Source organism: Dermacentor andersoni, chromosome 5 (assembly GCF_023375885.2).
Source record: "Dermacentor andersoni chromosome 5, qqDerAnde1_hic_scaffold, whole genome shotgun sequence".
NCBI lineage: Eukaryota > Metazoa > Arthropoda > Arachnida > Ixodida > Ixodidae > Dermacentor > Dermacentor andersoni.
Genome location: NC_092818.1, coordinates 78,630,164 through 78,651,241, shown reverse-complemented (window position 1 = coordinate 78,651,241; position 21,078 = coordinate 78,630,164). Strand labels below are relative to the sequence as shown.

Genomic DNA, 21,078 nt, shown 5'->3' with positions numbered 1-21,078 from the left:
GTAGGGGCGTAGGCCATTCCTATTCGTCGTTAAGTTTTCTATGCCTGTACTGCATGTAATTACTTGGGTGAAAGTTGACATGTATATGTAAACCAATACAATACTTCAATGCGCTCCTTACTGCTGTGTATTTTGAATGATAGTGGTAACAATGCATGCAGCGAGTGCAATAAAAGAAGAAAAGCGTCATTTTGAATGGCTTGAAAGGATAGATCATGCTGATCAATAAATAAAGGGAAAAATCAGACATCCACCCGTTCGTAGCAATTGCTACAAAGGAAACCCACACGGGTGCCTCGAAAGAAAGGCCTCAGAGTTGAAGAAAAATTGGTCCTGGTCCGGGACTCTAACCCGGAACCACCGCCTCTCCGGGGCAGCCGCTCTATAGAGCGGCTTCCCCGGAAGGGCGGTATGCCATCTGAGCTAACCTGGCGGCTAGCAGATGGCAGGGCGAAGTCGAATTTGTGGACAACACGAAGCAAAGACAAATGTTTGATCTAGTAGTTCTGCGGAAACCCGCAAGGTGGAGAGAAGTAATGAATAAAGGGAAAATTAGACATCCACCCTTCGTAGCAATTGCTACAAATGAAACCCATATGGGTTCCTCGAAAGAAAAGCCTCAGAGTTGAAGAAAAATTCGTCCTGGTCAGGGACTCGAACCCGGGACCACCGCCTTTCCAGGGCAGCCGGGTGGATGTCTGATTTTCCCTTTATTCATTACTTCTATCCACCTTGCGGGTTTCCGCAGAACTACTACGTCAAACCGTGCTGATCAATATAGCAGAGCTCCGTGGGGGCTGGTATGAGTGGCAATGCCTGCATATCTGTATAATGGGGCAAGAAGCCGAAAATCACATTTCACGTAACATTGTAACGTAAGGAAGTTATTAACACAATAGCTCAGTTTACGGGAGTCCTCAGGCGTTCGCATTGGGCCAGATCTCAATAGCATCGAAACGTCGGCGGAGGTCGATGAAGTGGGGAAGCAGGTCTAACCGAAGGGCGGGTTATGGAGCACACGGGTTGAGTGCCTGCGTTTGCCAGTTCTTCACGCGATCGTCGGCTGAGTATCCCCAGCAGGGCGTACGAAAATAAGATGACTGCAACGCAGCCTCGATTTCCCGCCGCACAATTCGAACAACGCTATCCGTAGTGGACGACTAAAGGGACGAATGAGCGTCTTCGCCCGACGACGTAGCGGCGGTGTTGGCAAGCCGCACGAACCGTTGGGCGATGCGACGGCTCTCGATCTGCGTCTTCGAAACGACTGCGCTCGTGTTTAAAGCAACCTAAGGGTAGTAGAAGGTAAATGGCCTGTCATAAATAAGCGACATGCCTCTTCAGAGTCAGTTGAAATGATTGCGGAGTGGCCTCTCCTGATGTTGGATAGCTAGGGCTATTGATGCAGTCTCCGCAAATGTTATGCAAGATGTGGTTAAGGATGCGGTGACGAGGGGCTGATGTTTTTTTGTCTGCAGCCACTGCTGTATAACGTGATTTTGCGTATAGTTTTTGCTTACACAAGTCCCAGCTCGTCAGCTCGTTTTCGTGTGTGCCATACCAGACGCGTGCCGGTCTCTGGAGCTAGAACGCAAGATTTGCGAGCATCACCGTCGGGTCCCATCGACAGGGTGCAGCGGCACGTTCTTGTATGCCAAGCCATTGATTGACGTCGACGCTGTTGGTGCCTTTACCAGGGATGGTGCCAGGGTAGCGCGGATGGGTCAAAACGACTGACGGTTGCAGCGTCGCCGATGCTGACGGCGCGGGTGCTGACGCCGTGTTCGACCCAGCGGGCCTGGTCGTCTGTCGGCGTGGTAGAACAGCCGAGGTACTTAGCTGGGCTGCGGAGTTCCGTTAATGACAATCAGGGATGAGGATAGTAACGCAACAGGAGTGCTACAACGTAAACCTATTCCAAACGTCTCTATTCCATTTGTCCAATCAGCCGTCCATGATTCGCTAAACATGTTTTCGGGCCACCCACATTTTGCCTTTCTGTAACGCGACGTCACGGAAACCGCTAGAACTCCCCATCTGCTATTATATGTGCACACTGATTATGCGTGATAAGACCGAACAAAAGAAAAATAAATATTTCTGATTCTACGCCTTTTTTTGCCATTAGCCTTACGCTATTGGTCGAACGTTCTAGGACCGCTGCCACTTCGCTTGTCTGTCACGCGACGTCAAAGTGACGTATACGCATTAAAGATGCATTAATGTGCCGAATAAAACCAAGCTTTTTACGGGATTGTCGAAGGCTGCCCCGTTCCGAAAGGAATATAAGATCGCTGCCCGCCAATCACTCTGGCACTGCCTAATGGGAGGTGCTTGAAAGGATGTTTTTATTCGCGTATAATAAACAATATTGCGCGGCCGTATAACGTTGTCGATCCCGTTGGACACGTATACGACATCGCTCTGCTAGCCCTTCTTCGCTGAAGATCCGTTTTAGCGGCATTTGTATCTTTCCGTTACATGCCGGCGCAATTTTCTGCGAGCCACCGCATGCTACGTAGGGGGAAGCGGGCCAATCGCAAACACCCGCACCACCGTCCTCATCTTGCTCTATACTTTGCATGCCCTGGCTCGGCCCCACTCTGCCCACTTCTGCGCGTTACTCGCCAGCTGTCAACCAATTAGGTAAAAAGAACGTGTCTTGATAGGCAATGCTATATATATATTCGATTTGAAAGCACACAAAAGTGAACTCCTATAAACGAGGAGAGCGTTTGACTGGGCTGTTCAAACAACGCTGGGTGTCCCCCCCCCCACCCCCCCCCGCTTGCGTCGGCGGTTAAGTAAGTTCGACACAGGAGATTGCAATAAAAATATATTGGAATAGATTTACGTAATAGGGCCCAAGATTTAATGTTTCTCTTGGATACGTGTATACTTGGGTTTGTACTCTCATCGGAAGTTCGTGCAGGGTTGTGAGTGAGATAGCGCAAGTTATGCTGCAAGCATGCTACTTGTCGATGCAAGCATTAAATGAATATAAATTTCATGTTAATACGTATGCTCTCTTGCCTTCAGACTCTCGCTTTAGGAAAGGAAAATTTGGCGCCTCTGCCGTGACTGAGCTTATGCGTATGCTGCTCGCAGAGAAACAAAAAACGGATGCAAAATGTGCATCGCACACTTTGCGTGCGACGCTCGATGACAGGAAGTGAGCATACGGACATAGCGTGGGACGATGCAATCGCTGGGCACAGTGATAGCTGGCGACACGCATCCCTGCAGTTGAAGACAGCCTCTTACTGAAGGAAAGACAGATGTTGACGGCTCGCGAAAACACCGTGCAGTACGCGATGTGTCGATTCGCAGTTCAAAAACTCTGCACCTCTTGCATCGCGCACGCACAATCGTCGCCAATATGGGGAACACGACCCGAACTTCAGAAGAGGTCGGACCAAAAAGAGAGAGTCCCAAAATTTTCGGTTTCGGCAGCATGAAGCGAGCGCGACAGAGGATGACGAACAGCCGTTCTCCGTGGCAGCATAGGCGAAAGCAAGCAGCCTCCACGGTCTCAGCCGGTGAAGCGTTTCCCTCCCCCATCCGTCCCCTTACTCTTGTGTTCTTTCAACTTGGCGCTCGTGACTCCGCCCCCTCGCTTTTGTGTTGTCGGTGCCCCCTTTTGCGTATGATAATCACAGAGACAACTTTCAACAACCGCCGGTTTTCCCTGCGTATCCATACGCCGGCGCGGAGCCGCCGGTACGCATTCAGAACGCACGCCAACGCCGCGCGACGCAGGGAGCGGACGCAGGAGGCATCACCGCGCCTGCTCCGCGACCAAGCGAGCGAGCGCGTGAGAGGCCAACGCCGAGGAGGGGAAAAATAAAACGAGAAGAGTTCTCATTTTTCAGCGAGGTTTTTATACGCGCGCCTCCTACGTTAGCGTGTTGCCACTTTTCAAACTGCGTCTATATGCAGCACCGCCGTGCCGTTTGAGGGCCAACACGCACACACAGACGCAAGCCCGCACTCAGTCGTCCTCGGTGGCGAGCGACTCGACGCGCAGTCCGCGCAAGCGGTGTAACTACAGAGCAAAGGGAGCGCGCGGCACACGACGTCGCCCTCGGCCCGCCCCTTCTGTCTCGCCCCCACGAACGCGGCAGCAGCTCTGCCCCGCTCTCGTCTGGCGTCGTCGTCGTCTCCGACGCGGCAGCGTGGTGTTTGGGGACTTTGATTATAGGGATGCGAGTTGGTTGCTGTTCCGCAGTTCGAGCCTCAAACCTGTCATTGTTGTCGGGGGCGTGTGCTCCGGAGGCGCGGATAGCCGTGACCCGCTCCGGTCGGCCTGCCAGCCGGCCACCGCCGCAGTATGTACCGAATGAAGGAAGGAGAGAGAGAATCCCTGAGAAGAAAGGAAGAAAGAAAGAAGCGAATTAAAAGATCAAAATATGCGCTGCACAGGCAGGCACGACGAGGTGGCGCGCCTGGCTTGCAGCGTCGCGTCGTCGCTGGGCCGAGGACGGCTGTAACCGCCGCCGCTGTGATGTGCCAGCTCCGGCCGGAGCTCAACCGCTCGCATCCACTTCCCCCCTCGGCCCCCCCACTCCCCCCTCTTGCCGTTCCGTCTCTCCTCCGTGCCCCGTCAGCCGGGGCTGGAAAATAAAAGCGGGTTCTTGCGGTGGGCGGCAGAAGAAACAAATACAGAAAGGGGAGCGCTTGAATGCGAGTTTCGTTGACCTGCCGCCGCGTGTGCGCGGTGGAGGACGGACGCGTCGTCGTCGGCAAGGAGGGCCGGATGGGAAAAACATGGGCCGGGGAAATCATAGTGCCCGACGCACCGCGGGCTGGCCGCTGCCCGCCCGGAGAACCGGGGTGTCCGATCCTCTCTTTTCTTTATTTTTTTTTTGTTCCTTTTCGGAGATGGACGGGTCTGTATATGCGGCACGCTCTCTGGCCGATGGATGCCGCGCGAAGCGAAGACACGGGAGACATTGCGGGGAATGGCCCCTTGTTGTTGCCGGCCGTATAACCGCGTGACCGGGCGCTTTACTTTCTCTCGCTGGTCCACCGGGGCGGGCCCTGGTTTTGGGAGCCGGATTGGTGCGGCGCCAACGCTGGCCAGATGAGAGGGCGTCCGCCTTTCCGAGGTGCCCGCGTCCACCACACCGCAAACCGATCCGTGTGCGCAGTGTGTATACCGACATGATCGCTATTTTAATATTTTTTTTCTTTCTCTATCTTGTTGTAAGCGCGTATGCTGTACATATTCGCGATCATGGGGTATCCGCTGTCTTTCAAAAAGAGTCCCCCCCCCCCCCCCTCCCCTCGTTGGGTCCTGATTGCTGGTCGTTCGTCGCGTCCTTTCGGAAGCGGGGAGAGTATAGTCGCCGGGTGCGGTCGAGCGCATCTCCATGTCTCTGCGGTTTGAGTTAGCCGCAATTTTACGATGTCCAGGTAGTGCGGTGTGGCGAAGGTGCTTTCGTGTGTGTCCGTCGGAAGCTGTCTGATAGATTGGCTGAGAAACGCATAACCGCGAATTAAAGAAATCGACCTGTCTGGCGCGATCGAAGGACAATGATGAGTGAACAGAGCAGGGATTGAGAGGCAGTTTGTTTCTAGGCTGTCGCATAGCTCTGGCTGTGCACTGCGAGTCTATCGAAGGATGACAATTGTACATGCATACAGGGGGTTCTAAGCTTGCGCCAGACGCTGCAATGGCACCGGAGTGTAGATTCGTTAGAAGGTCACCGTAACGTAGCTCTGTGCTGTAGACTGTACATTCCCGTCACTGCGGTTTCCGGGTCAACAGGGGTGTTTTCTTGGTTGCTAATCAAGACTATCACTACTTCGTCTAGTACACCTATATGTGTGACGAACGCCATACAGTCATTGTGGAATACAGGCACCTCGTATGTCAAGGGAGTGATTCAATTTCAATGAATTTCAGTAGTTACAAACTAAAGAATGATGTTCGAGCTGCAGGCAAGATGACTTCCAAGGTTACTGTTCGTCCACGCCATTTAATATTCTCGGTGCCTTCCTTCGGTATGTCGGGTGCTAAATGTTTATACTGGAGATCAGTCAGGCGAGTTGCTTAGTCGGTGCCGATGCTGATGTGCGCTATTGAAGAAGAAAAAAAGAAACGGACGATCCTTTCTGCTTCTTACTCAACAACAATACGAAACATGATGCAAACCTTATTTTCATTTTTTAACATGCAACTGATATGGGTTCAGCACTCATCATACTCACGATCATAGGCACTGCTGTCGTGCTGTCAACCAGAACTTCACCCTTATACAAACTCCACCACTGCCCCTGAAAGCACCACGGTAAATACCGGATAGCTTTGAGCTTAGCGTGTAGACACTGCCGCACTGTACATTTATATGTAACGTTAACGATCTGCGACCCAACCTGAGGCTGAGCAAAGAATGCAAAAACGAGTAAAGAAATAAGAAATAAGACTTGGAGCAAAGAAAGGTGTTCAGGAGGGTAAGGGGGGGGGGGGGGGGGAAGAAGAACGTAGGCCGACAATTTGACAGGCAATTTGGTCGTACGCCGCGGAGAGAGGCGCGTAAGACGCTGCGTTGTTTCTTCTCAATTATTCTTTTTATTATCTTGAGGAGCCTGAAAATCTTGGGCGACGAAAGGCAACCGCAAGCGGGCAAGGCGAAGGAAAAAGGCTTCCGCAAGGCCAGCCGAGAAGGCCCCCGCGCGCGAGGAGTATTAAGTCGACATTAATCATCGTCCTCCGCCGAGCGGCGCTTGGGCGCACGCGTGCGTTTTTTTCTCGCTCGCTTGCCGCATGTGTCCGCGCCTTTCTTTTATCGCCTAATTATCCTCTCTTATGCCTCGAAACACCCCGGCCACGACAGACACACACACGCACCCGCTTTTGTGGGCTCTATGCGAACGCGTGTATATAGCGTATACTACATGGTCGGGCGCTGCGGGCGCTTTCGACACGTTCCCGCGGTTGGAGTGAATCGCGCTGCAGTCGCCGCTGCTTCGTCGTGCGGTAGGTGCGCGAAACGCGCGCGCGTTTTTACGCGTGTGTGAACCGCGTGCTTTACACGTGACACGGCGGAAATTAGAGCGCTGAGAAGACGGTTAAAGCGGAACGCGTGCGCGAAGCGCGCGTTGAAGCTCCTTTAAAAGCTGCTGCGCAACCAGTCGCATTTCTTTTTCGTTTTCTGTGGACGCTTTCTGTCGCACGGCCCTAATTACCGTTCTTCTTAAAGGAAGCCGGTCTTTGTTATACGTATTCTGTCGTCTATCCTATAGCGTTAACCCTGGAAATGGAATGAGAGCGAAAGAAAATAAACAGATATCGGGAAAACAGTAGTAAACGCCAATCGATATACATAATTTTTTTTTTCTATAAACCATTTCTTTTGGCAGTAAATTCTGAGCTTGCAGGGCGAGTGGGCTGTCTCAGCTGTATACAGGTGTAAACTGAACAATGCGCTCACTTTATCTATAGGCACTGCGGTGAATATGGAGGATACCGTAGTAATTATTCGGGGTGAACACACTTGCTCCTTGAATATTGACAAACGGCATCCCAGTTTGATTCAGTTCAACGAAGGTCTAGGAAGGTCTAGCTAGGAATTTAAGCTGCGATTTTGCGTTCGCCAACAGAACGCCGCGTGGTCATTCAACCACCGTGGCTGGTACGTATACGGCGCAGAAAGTATGGCGTCTATCGATTGTCCCCATGCAGCAGTTGGTCAACTTGTTTCCCTACGTAAGCTGATTGGTTGCGCAAAACGTAGCAGTCTTATATGGGCACGCGACTGATCAAGAACGCTACGTGCCAGCTGTTGCGATTTCGTTCCTATCTCTTTCTCTCGACGGCCTACAAGCGGTAACGTGGTTTCTGTCACAGAGCGGTGTCGCAACGTTTGACAGACGCGAAAGAACTGCAGCGTGCCGGCAGCAACGAGAACGCGTTGAGATGCGGCGCAGACACTTGCAGCGTCGGCGTGTTAGTTCAAGCCGTCCTGGCGGCTTCGCCCAGCTAGAGGTCCTTCATTCGCGAGAGCTGCGGGCAATATGAATAAATTATGTTTGCACTTCATTTTGACAGGCGCACACCGTGCAGCTCTTCATAGCCGCAGGCACCTTTGATTGGCTGCCTCGCGGCGTGGAGAAAGAAGACTGACGCCGAGCATTTCCATAATACCGGGACCTGTCAATCAAGCGTCGGCTGCTCCCCTTCGTTCACAACACGCCGCCGCTTTTCTCCCCCGCTGTGACGCACCCTCTCGGCTGCCACTCAACGGGCAGGCAGACAGCGAGCCTCGCAGACAGGCAGCAAAAGAAGAAAGAAAGAAAGAAAGAAAGAAAGAAAGAAAGAAAGAAAGGGAGAGAAGAGGAGAGAAAAAAAGGCAACAGCCATAAAGCAAGGAAACTGCGGGAGGAAAAGCGGATGGCGGCGGCGGGAAAGGAGATCGAGGTCTCACTTCCTCTTCCCTGGTGCGCAGCTCGCCAGCTGAGCGCGAGACTGGTCTTCCCACGCTAAGATAACGCCTCCGGAGACAAGGCGTCCGGGGCGCGACTCTGCGGTTTTCACCGAACTGTCAGAACGGGAAGCGAAATGTGGCAGGCGTACGTTTTCACATTATGTATGTGCCCGTATACGGCTACGTGAAACTCGGGAGCTGCGCCAATATATTTTGAGCTTCTAATTTACGTCGCCATGTGGCCTAATAGCAGACCAGGGCAGGTGCAAATGTAAGAATTCCTTTCGTTCGATTCTATTCCTTCGCTATCATATAGCGTACACGACGGGCCGATCGTGGCGATGACGTACAGGGGGCGCACCAGTGGACTCAATGACGCAGGGCGAAAAGAAAATGAATAGAAATACAATTGTCGGCGTTATCCCTGCCCCGGGATCGGCCGGCCGTGAGCGCTGGAAGAAAACGAAAGAACAGAGCCCAGCAACTGAAATCGTTAAATCATAACAGCTCGTGACCAAATGCATTCAATATTTGGTGAGACAACGACGGTGGCTATAACGCATTATGAACTTAAAGCAATTCTTATGTAGAAGGACTATCGAGCATGTATTGTATACACATTCCTTCGATCAGCGCGCAAAACCACGGCAACACAAAAAGGGAAGACAACACAGGATAGCGCTCGTCGTGTGTTCTTCCTTTTTTTTTATGTGTGTTGTCGTTTTCCACGCTGATCAAAAAAGTGCATCAATTCAGACTCGCCCAGCTTTTCGTCTTACTGTATTGCATATCTCCTCAGGCAACAAACGACAGGAGAAATCCATGGCGGAAAGATGCACATTTAGCGAAGGAGAGAGGAGCTCTTTGATGAATCTTGGAGAAGCTTGCCATGGCCGCGTGCGCCTATATAATGCTACTCGAGATGGAAATGAAGAAAAGTTTAAACGACATATACACAGTGCGTGTCGCAGACGCACAACATACGCGAGCTACAGCACCCAACATGCAAATTTATTAAGCTATGTATCCGATTGAGGCTAGTGTCTCTCAAGAAGGTTAAACGCGTCTTCGTAGCAAATGGAGGACTGTTAGTGTCAGTCCATGCTCAATGTATACGTCTTGTATGCTGAAGGCATGAGACTTGGATAATATTGGGGCTGTTCTTTCTTATGTTCCACCAACACTGGTGCAAGAAGGGGATGTCTTTGCAGCCAAATATTTCGACAAAGGGACTTTTCTTTATGGCAGCAAGTTCTTGGTGCCCTGACGAGTCGTTTCGAAAACGAGACCTGTCCTCGTCAGGGCAGGTTGTTGATTATTTTTAGTTTCCATTTTGACCCGCAGCGGTAGCTTAGTAACTATGGCATTGCGCTGCTAAGCTTGAGGTCGAGGATTCGATCCCGGTCGCGCCGGCCTCATTCCGATGGGAACGAAACGCGAAATCGCTCGTGCACTTTGATTTAGGTGCACGTTAAAGAACTCTGGGTGGTCAAAATCATTCCGGAGTCCCTCCCACCCCCACCCTCCTTACGGCGTGCCTCATAACCAAATCGCGGTTTCGACACGTAAATACCCAAAATTTAAGTTTTAGGCTTTCATGTTCCTGCTAACTTCTGTTTTGCTTCACATGTGATTGCAATGGAAGGGGACGTAGCGTGATACATAACGGTGCTAAATGTCTAAGCCTCTGCTTGAAGGTTCTTGCTGAACAGTACAAGGCAGAGGAGGCACGTCACATTTAGCTACTAGCCCCAGAAAAAGTTCTTACAGGTGATAAACTATGATCACACTTACGAACGAGCAGATAGAGTGAATTGGTGACAGATTTAAGCCGCGCTAACATATTAACTACGCGTTTTCGTGCGTGTTCGCTAGTGAAATAGGGGACTTTCTCCTCCGCCCACCACAAATGTACATACAATGCAACATAGCCACCACATTTACAGCGAGTTGCCGTTTATCTGTAATAGGAAATATTAAGCTGTCTTCATCAGCTGGCATCGATGACGTTAACTGCAAGAAGCTGAAAAACAAGAAACGTGTTTCTGCAGCGTTTTTGTATTTATTATTTTCAGTTGCTTGCCCAGGAACCATGACAGAGGATCTACTGGAGGATTGGGAAGGCCATTTCAGTCTATAATCAGGTAACAAAAATTCTTCATTAAATTACTGCCCCCTCTCATTGACTAGCCTTCGCTGCAAGGTCATGCAGCATGTAATCTATATACTCTCACATCGCAAACTCTCTAGACGCTAATTACAATTTTTATCATTCACAGAACGGCTTTCGCAGGGGCGGGTCTTGCTAAACCCAGCTTACTCTTCGTTCGTGACATTCATGCTATTGTTGATAGTAACGTACAAACAGACACCATATTTTTGGATTAAGCAAAAGCGTTTGACAAGTTATCTCATCAGCACGTGTTGCTAAAGCTTTCTCATTTGCATCTGCATCGTGCATGAAATATTAAAATAGAGCGAACAATATTTAACTTACCACTCGCAGTACGTCTTCGCTAAGAACCATGTTTCTACCACTGTATCCGTCACATAAGGCGTATACATAGGGGTCTGCTTGGCCCCCTTCCTATCTGAATTTAACGGAGCGATGAGGATTACCCTTGCTCGTGTCCTGTCATTACCATATAATTGCCGATGACTGCGTTATTTATCGTGCAGTCAATAACATCAGTGGTTAAACAGCTTTTCAACTTGATCTTGACCGCGTACAAGAACGGTCATGCGATCTTTTGCTAATGGCCCTCAACTCAAAAAAATACAAACTTGTTTCATTTACCCTTCATCATCCGCTTGGCTTTTCTTGTCGGATTAGTAACGTCGCCATGAAATTGTGCAAGGATCTTACAAATACTTAGGTGTCACCATGTGTTATGACTTAACCTGTATGGAACGCACATGTTACAACGTCATTTCATCGGCTAACAAAACATCACATTCGCATCGCCCCATTGCATTTAAATCTGTTATTCTATGTATCACTGTTAACAGCGAAACTTGAATACGCATCTTTCATCTGGGATCCGCATCAAGCATATCCCGCCAAAGCAACTGGGGCGGTTCGAAATCCTGCCACCAGGTATATTCATTCTTCATGCTTTTAGGATGTCAGCATATCATACTTTAAAAAAGAATCTTCCTCATCGCTCCTATCCTTTTGTCCCCGCATTACCACCCTCTCCCTCTTCCACACGTTCTACTACTCGATGCTTGATCAACCACGATGCGTTGTCCATTCTTCACGCCTGTCACAACGCATTGGTCATCCACTGCAAGTAGCACAACTACGCTGACGCACACATACATTTACAGCCTCGTTTTTCCACCGAGCATCTAAAGACTGGAATGTTCTTCCTCATCAACTCGCTGCCGTCACCTACTCCTCATAATTTGTTCAAGATTTCATAATTTGTTTAAGTTTTTTTAACGATTTGAAACTGTTGCAACACTTGTTTTTATATTTTGTAACCCAATGCTTGTATAACACCCATCTACAGGGTCTTTAAGGAAACCAAATGATGATGATGATGATGATGATGATGATGACTAGCGAACCTGTTTAACAGGAGATACACACTCGAAAAGCGCTAATTCAATATGTTAAGGCTATCCTAAATATAACAAATTACAATTTAAAAATAAAATATATAAAGAAACGTAGTGAAGACCTCTTTTATAAAAGATACAGAGTAAGAAAGCTAAACGCCCGGAAACTAGGCTGCAGGCATTCTTTTCTATGCCCCTTGAAATGTATGCTCATAGGCTAAGGAAAGGACTAATAGAAATTTTTGTGTACTTCGAGCTATATTTCTCTTTTTCTCACACTGTGATGATAAAAGCAAGGCACGCCATTTCTCCCACCCCCCCTTAATTCTTACTGTTAATAATAATAATAATAATAATAATAATAATAATAATAATAATAATAATAATAATAATAATAATGAAACCGACTAGATTTCTCGACACTATTCCCCTCACTGTCGCGCTCGTGCGGGCGCGCCTGTAATGTTTTCAGCGTGACACGACTCTTGTGTTCTCGGCAAAAAAGGAGACGTGCCCGCTCTCCTTCCAGAGAGTGACACGGCGTAGCCCTGCATGCTTGCCCGCCAGCTTTCGTGTTTCATCGACGCCCCAACCGCTGCTGCCGCCGCCGCCTCGGTAAACAAGCACGCGACGATAGTCGGGAGGTATGGCTGGCAGCCAGAGAAGAACCGAGCGATGCGGGCGCGGCGTGCAGGAGGCTCGGGGTGCGCTGGAAGGCGGCGCGGTTCGGGACGGGGAGGAAAGAGGGCCGCGGCGTCAGAGCCAGCTGTGGCAGCTATAGGGCCTGCCTTGGCTGTAGCCCCGAACCTCCGGACACGCATGTGCGCTGCGCGCGACAACCGAAGCCCGCGCTCGAGGTCCCGCGAACCGAGTCGCCCCGGCGTATAGGCTGCAGCTCTACGGGAGGAACAGCGCAGTTGGGTGAGGGATGTCGATGGGGGGAGGGGGACGCCAGAGGAGGAGAGGGCATCAGGCAGTTCTGCCCGTCTGCCCCTCATCTCCGAGTCCTGGCACACAAGGGGACGGCAGTCGAGAGGAGAGCCACGCCGCCGACAACACGTGCGGATTGCGACGTTCCTGGAAGGCGCATATCGTTGTCGTCTCTGGCGCGTATCTTCGGCGGTACCTGGCCGAAGAAGGGTGGAGTGGCGGACCGGCCGATTTGGCAAAGATGAAGCGGAGGCGAGCTTCTACTGCGCTAAGAGGAAAAGTGGGAGGAGGAGGGTGGGAAGGGGATGGCGCCCCACAAACGACGCTCTTTGTTCTGCCCGCCGCAACGAACACGGCCGACACTTGTGCGCGAAGTTGTTGCCGCGTATGGTTATACGCGCGGAGACGCAGCGACCGAGCGAGCCGCGGCGGCAGGGGCAGCGATGACGAACTAGCAGCAGCGGCACCGAGAAGACGGAGACGAGCAAAAGAAGAAACCGCTTTTCGGTCCCTAACCTTCCCCACCTCTCCCGACCCGAGCGTGACAGTCGGTCCAGATAACTTGGCCTATAGAGATGGCGGGGATACGCCCTTGGATAGACTTATAGATGGCAAGACCAGTCGGGAGGAGGTGGCAGGGGGAGGGGATCTAGTTTCGAACCGCTGCTTGCCCGCGAACTCTCGGCGCTCGCGATAGACGCGCTTCACGAACGCGCAGCCTTGTGCAGGGCGGGAAGGCCTTTCTCTGAGCGCGTCGAAGGGAAAGGCACAGTTCTACTACGCAGCGGTCTTTGTGCTTCGCGGGCTGCCCTATCGCGGTGCTCGCGGACAACCGCTATAGCTCAGCTGTCGCCTCGCCGCTGCCCCAAAGAAGCCGGGTCCGTTTGTATACCCGCCGGAATCTCGCTATCTGGCGCGCCCCCGCGCTCGCGCGGAGCCCAGAACAGTGGTGACCCGGCTGGGCGGCGCACAACTATTCCTGGATCGTCTCCAGGTGACAAGTAGAACGAGAGCCTCCCGCGGGCCGTGCTCCTTTGTCGCTCGGCGGCCTCGTAGACATGCGCGACTCGCTCGCTGCCTGCCAAGCACAAGGAACACCCGTTCAAGAAGCGCGGCGCGGGCAATCGGCGTGGCAAATCTCGCGGTGCGCCTCGCTCCGGCGGCACCGACAGCATCGCGCGCGCGCGCGCGTTCCTCGGTGAGAGGGCCCGGCCCGCTGGCTCTATTTCCACGCGCGTCTGGTCGCGGCTGCCACGTCGTATCGCTCTCGCGCCATTCGCAGGGACGTGGTCTTTGACTCACCCCTGAGGCATCTAGCGTTGCGTACGTGGTTGCTTACAGTTTGCCAGACTAAGCTTACCTAATTGCACGGGTTAATTTGCGTGCGCGCATAGCCTCCGCGAGTATGCCACGTGTCCCTTGTGCAGGGGCTACTCAATTTAGCTTTGGAGCGTGCTGCGGCAAAGAATCAGCCGACTTTATGGACTCGTCTCGCGCTCAACTCTTTACTGCGGCGTCAGCTGGTTCTCACAGCTGACCTTGCCATCTTATAAAAAATAAAAGAAGAAAATAAAGAAAACAACTTGTTTGGAATAAACGTTTTTCGCCAGCTACAGCATTGCCTGCTGTGGCCCCCGAAATACATGCACGGACACCACCACTCACGAAGTGTATGGATAACGCGCACCACCTTGCATACGATCATTATTAAGCGCGAGTGTAATGCTATAGCCAAATGGTTAACGCGCGTCCCGCTCCGAACTGCACATTGCCACTGCGCTATGAACTCGAATCCCAGTGGCAGTGGGGGACAACGCTTTGTTCTAAGCGCCAAAGTGCTTATCTGGATAGCCCCCTATCCAGATAAGCTATGCGATAAGAGGTCCAGATAATCTGCTTGAGTATTTTGCGCTATAATCGGTGTAATGAATGATTAGAAGTTCACTATTTCATTTATTACAGAAAAATTGTGAAGGCTTTCTCTGTGCACAGCTTAATATTGGTGATTGACCCCACACATAAGCTAACGTATCATTCTGATACGCTGGATTTGTTACCTACAAATTATGATCCAAGCGATGGAAACAACAAAAAGTCCACAGTGGCGTTTTGATATGGTGGATCCACTGACGACAGTTCAACAAACCAATCGCTAATTAAATACTGCACTATATAATAATTTACTCAATTACGATTTCATAGTTGTTTTGTCGTTGTTGCTGTTGTTTTCGTGCGAATGTACTCATCATGGTCAGAAAAATGTCCCCCTGAAAGCATCTCACAATGAATATCAACCTCAATGCAATTACCACTGAAGCAATATTGCGACACACCTTGTTAAAGCCAAAGGCGAAGCGCGTCATGCGTCAGGAGTGTATGCAGGCGGGCTCCTCTCTCTCGCGGTCTCCGCTGGACACGCAGCGCTACCTAGTGGCGGCGCCGTGAAGTCAGCTCTGACGTGTGTGTAAAGATATATCCACATAAGATAGTCTAAGCATATATGCGACGTGGGTCCGATTCCGCCCAGCGCCAGACACGTTTTAACAGATCGTTATTGTCACTGAAGAAGAGTGGCACACACCCGGTGACACGTTGGTCCGACGGTTGGCTTTAATGCTTGCCCTGTCAGCACAGCAGCCCTGTGCGCTGCACGTTAGACCACAGACTAACCAGTGTGACCCAGATTACTGGGAAAACGTGTTAGGGAGAGATAGATGACCCACGGAAAAAGCACGTGAAAGTATCCTACGATTGCTAATCGCGTTAAATGCGCATGAACAGGTTATATTGATTTTTCTCTGACGTGGAAGAGTGTTAGAGCTTTCTGGGTGACCAAATATAGACGGAAAGCAGAAGGGTGGGTCTAAAAATCAATCTGCAGAAAACTAAAGTAATATTTAACAGTCTCGGAAGAGAACAGCAGTTTACGATAGGTATAGCGAGGCGCTGGAAGTGGTAAGGGAATACATCTACTTATAGGGCAGGTAGTGACCGCACATCCGGATCATGAGACTGAAATAATCAGAAGAATAAGAATGGGCTGGAGTGCGTTCGGCAAGCATTCTCAGATCATGAACAGCAGGTTGCCATTATCCCTCAAGAGAAAAGTGTATAACAGCTGTGTCTTACCAGTACTCACGTACGGGGCAGAAACCTGGAGGCTAAGAAAAGGGTTCTACTTAAATTGAGGATGACGCAACGAGCTATGAAAAGAAGAAGGATGGGTGTAACGTGAAGGGATAAGAAAAGAGCAGATTAGGTGAGGGAACAAACGCGAGTTAATGACATCTTAGTTGAAATCAAGAAAAAGAAATGGGGCATGGGCAGGACGTGTAATGAGGAGGGAAGATAACCGATGGTCATTAAGGGTTACGGACTGGATTCCAAGGGAAGAGAAGCGTAGCAGGGGGCGGCAGAAAGTTAGGTGGGCGGATGAGATTAAGACGTTGCACGGACGTCCCAGCAAGAGGTATTACCATTAGCTTTAGGACTGACCACCCAACGACATCTACATCTGCTGAACTAGCTGCCCTTCGCGCTGCACTTTGTTTCGTCAATCGGGAACCACCTCGACAATGGTCGATCTTCAGTGACTCAAAGGCAGCCCTACAATCTGTGCTATCAGCCCTGCGTTGCGGGCCATTCGAACAGCTAGTGCTCGATATTAGATGCCTACTCCACACATCAAATGAGAAAGGACATCACGTGACGTTTCAGTGGCTGCCAAGTCACTGCGGCGTTATATATGAAATGAAGACGCCGATAAAGCCGCTCGCACAGCTCTTGAAGACACCCAAGAAGAGGCCATACCACTTTCACGGTCCGACGCAGTCAGCGGACTTCAAGTGCTTGCACGGGAGATCACGCTCTCTATGGTGCACACCAAGCAGCCAGACCAACCGGAGCAATCGTCAACACGACCTGCCCTCCTTGATGCATCTCTGTATGCCAACAGGACTCCGCCGAAGTGAGGCCACCCTGCTTTATCGCTTATGGCTAGGGGTGGCCTTCACGAAATCTTACTCGTTTCGCATTGGAATGGCCGACAACGCTCTCTGCAATGCCTGTCTTTGCGAGGAGACGCTGGAACACATTCTGTGTGACTGTCCTGAATATAATATTCAGACAGTCCATGGCGTCCGTTCTGGCGCACCTTGAAAATAGACCATTGTCAGTTGCAACCATTTTCACATATCGCCGACAGAAGACATCGCAGCTGAAGGCGACGAAGGGACTACTTCGGTTTATGAAGGAGACGTGCTTGGACAAGCGGCTGTGACAGTGATGTCACGTACCGCGCAAAAGTGACAGACTGTAACCAACGATGTGTGTGCCGTGTTATGTGCTCTCTATCTCTTCTCCCCATCTTTCACCCCCCCCCCCATCCCGCTCCCATGTGTAGGGTAGCAAACCGGTTAGACTAAACTGGTTAACCTCCCTGCCTTCCTTCTCCACTTTTTCCTTCCTTCCTTACTTGCAGGGACAACATGGCTACAATTAGTACATGACGGGGGTAGTTGGAGAAGTGTGGGAGAGGCCTTTGCCCTGCAGTGGGCGTAACCAGGATGATGATGATGATGATGATGATGATGATGATGATGATGATGATGATGATGATGATGATGATGATGAAATATAGACGGTTATGCGAACGTCGTGGCAGCGGTGAGCCTGCGCCTCAAGAAATTTCCGCTTGCGCCTCCTATTAGTTTTCTATGTCAGGAAAAAAAATTCAAGATTGTTCAACCTACGGGATCTCTCCTTTTACGTTTTCAAAAAGAAGTAATGTGCCACATGGCTGCATGGAGTGCAAGAATCTCTACAAACTTACAACAAAATTTATTTAAAAAGATGTGTTTTGTCGCCGAGGTAGAGTCGCAAAATACTGGCTTTCGTTCTGGCGCGCACTACATTGGCTTGTCATTGCCTTTCTTGATAGCGGGCTAAACCGGAAACATTGCAGCATCTGTTCTTGCAAAAAAAGGAAGAAAGGAAAGGAAAAGAAAAACACGAAAGAATGGTCTAATTGTCGACTAAGACGTGTATGATTCTGCGTCCGCATTTTGCTTCAACCGCTGTCAGCAACCTTTGGCTTTGGCATCAACCTTCCGCCATTGTCACTTTCTTTCTTCTCCTCCCTTCAGTTACCGTATAAATCGTATTATAGCCGCACTTCTTCTTTTTTTTCGCAATTCTGACGAGGTGTGGCCTTTACACGGGGCCGGGCAATTGCGGTCAATTTTTTCTGTCGCGCGTAATACCCTTGATTTCATTGTGCAAGAAGAGTGAACGCTGTTGTTTTCATAACGCATATATTTGTTCCCGCAAGCATGCCAAGTAGCTGGTGCGCGTCTGTAAGGTTCATTACTGTCGCTGTCAACGCTGCTCAGCTTCAGTTCGGCAGCACGCTCATAGATGTACAGTCGACCTCAATACCCTCCATGGCGTTAGATATGGCTGTGACGTGAAAGCTTTTCGCATCGACGTCCGAAGACTGCGCACGTCATGCACTCGTAATTTGAGAGCATGCTGTTACGGTTCACTGTGTGCGGCGATGAAGAAAACGGATGCCAAGCGCCTGAGACACGAGGTGCCCAATGTCAAGCTCGACAACATGAAAAGACTTCACGGTCGGGTGTGTGCGACGGGATAATGCACCAATGCAAATACTACTCTCCTTTGTCCTATACGATCAACCCCTCTACGCCAGTGAGTGGTTTCTCTCCGAATTACCTGTGTGGGTTGACTAGTGGGCTGACACGACGTGACCTACGTTCAACCCCTCTACGCGAGAGAGTGGTTTTTCACCGTATTCCTCTGTGTGAGCTGACCAGTGTGCTGTCAAGGCCTTCTACTAGCGAGCGAGAGAGAATGATCTTCCCGGATGGTGTAGGGTATAAGGAGGCCAGCGAGACGCCAGGAAGATCGTGCGTGCTTGTGCGTGCGAGCGTGTTCTGCCCATGCGTTCAGGAGCACGCTCGCTAGACGTTGACGATTTTGACGATGTTGTACAAACGTACTGAGTCGTTAGAGTAGGTCCTCCTGATCATTAACTGACGCGTCTAATTGCTCCGCGTAAAGCGTGTAATTTATTATAAAGGTTTAAAAATGTACATCACTGCTGATCGTAGCACACTGCTCGGCGTAATTTTGAGCCCTCCCTACCCAATGACGTAAATAACCCAATTGGCATCAGTTCCAATTTTTCCGCCTTTATGGTGAACAAAAGATGTTAGTAGTAGTTGGAACGTTAGTTAATTTGTTTCTATAAAAAGAAAGTAACGGAAAGAGAATGTACAATAACAATTTCTCACTACACTTAAGCACTTCCGGCACGCAGCAAGCGTCGTCTGCTTGGGTTACAACATGCTACATTTTGTCGAGAGCTCCGCGGTCAGAGTCGGTCTCAGTCTTTTCGCGAGCACTATGATTCGAATTTGTTGCGTTGCGGAATATGTCAAGCGGCGACATCGTGTCCCTCTGCAAGGCAGCAGACCAGCGGCCTGGCTGCAGCGCATCGGACTGCCATTATCCGATCAGCGCCAGGATATGCGCGTTTTCGACCGTCACTTTACACCGGAAGATTACTAACGCAATAGCGTTCCGCGAGTCTGGTATTAGGGCGAACGCAAGCGAAAGGGGACATGACCTGGTCGTGTCCCCTTGCGTGTCGTTTCACGGGATGAGCAGAAGCGCAAATGTGAATGGTCTGCACGGTGCAGCCACCTGGTGGCACAGAGCTCAACCACACACAGTAGCTGTAACGACATGTATTCGTCTTTGCTGCTGGTGTAAATTTTTCGCAGGAGTGTAGTCGTTAACACGTTGTTTTTGTAAATGTTTAAAATGTTTTACACTTGGTTAGAGCGATATTAGTTCTTTCTTTGGCTGGTTAAGCTCTGCGCCAACGGGTGGCTGGACCGCGGAGACCGATCAGGCAGCTCATGTGCGTCTACGCTTAAGTTCCTTCATCAGCTTGAGTTTATGCCTCCACCGTTGAGTCGAAACGCCCAGCTCGCATGTGGTTACTGGAATACTGGACACGTTCGGTCCTGCGACAGAATGCTCGCAACGCACGCTGCTTCGATAGCACTCGCTTGGGATCGACTGCCAAGCAGCCGGAGGAGAGTTTGGAGAGGTTTCGGACGCTCGCTCCTAGAGAACCGGAAGTTGACGACACGACGTGCCATCATGATGCAGAGCCAGTGAAGGCGGAGCTTAGCCCCTATGACTCGGCGAACGAGTTGAAGAGAAAATGCATGACTATGGAGGAGGGTGACCTGAAATCGTCCGTAGCTCTCTTAATATGTGATGTTTCACACAAATTGTGGCGCGAATATTAGCTTTAGCTCTACCCTACGCGCCTACAAAATTTGTCCAAACCGTTTCAGGGGCCCTTTAAACTTCTATTATTTGTTTTTACATCATCTCGTCTTCCCTGCCGAACCCTCTCTGATGGTCAGTCTGGTTCGAGCTCCTACCAGACGCCGTTAGTGTTCGCCGAAACCCCGTCCCCGTAACAACCGATACCAGCTCGCAACAGCAGGTGGCAGCCGTAACAATGCAGCCCAGCTGCGACGCTGTCTTCAGTCTTGTTTTTCAACAAAACTGTTTTTTCAACGTTTCTTTTTCACATTTTGGGCTGCCAATTAAGGGGTGCGGCTCGTATGCATGAGTGTGGCATTTAGTCGAGTGTTTACGGTATATGCACAGCGGCTTTGTACGCTCCGAATAAACAGGGTTACGATAGACAGCAGCACACAAAAATTACGACATAATAGTAACAGATTTACAGACATGAGAAAATATGCACTATACTCCAAACGCAAACAATATTTTTTCAGCCACTCATACCTTCGGATGTATTTTCTGTGTACCTAAGACTCAAAGCATCTCGCAGCTGCGATGCCGATGGTCTACAGATTCAACCTATATTATTTGTTATATATGATATAGCCCCTTTTTTGACACATTTATAATTTGTGCATTTCTACAGGCGTATTTCCAGAAAATATGAAGGTTGGTAAGGTAGTAGTATTACTTAAAAAGGGTGACAAATTAGATAAAAAGAGTTATCGCGCGATATCGATCCTCTCTGTTTCTTCAAAAGGTCTTGAAAAAATTATTCTAAGTCAGTTGTCTTCATTCTGTGAAA

General features: G+C 50.1%; 1 long non-coding RNA gene across 1 annotated transcript in view; it reads left to right on the top strand.

The window, feature by feature from the left end:
• LOC129385017 (uncharacterized) overlaps window positions 1-21,078 on the top strand; it is a 210,041-nt gene that overhangs the window by 171,251 nt on the left and 17,712 nt on the right. The window contains exon 2 of the long non-coding RNA XR_008612549.2: window positions 10,505-10,573. This is a non-coding gene — a long non-coding RNA (uncharacterized lncRNA). The remainder of the gene's footprint in view (window positions 1-10,504; window positions 10,574-21,078) is intronic.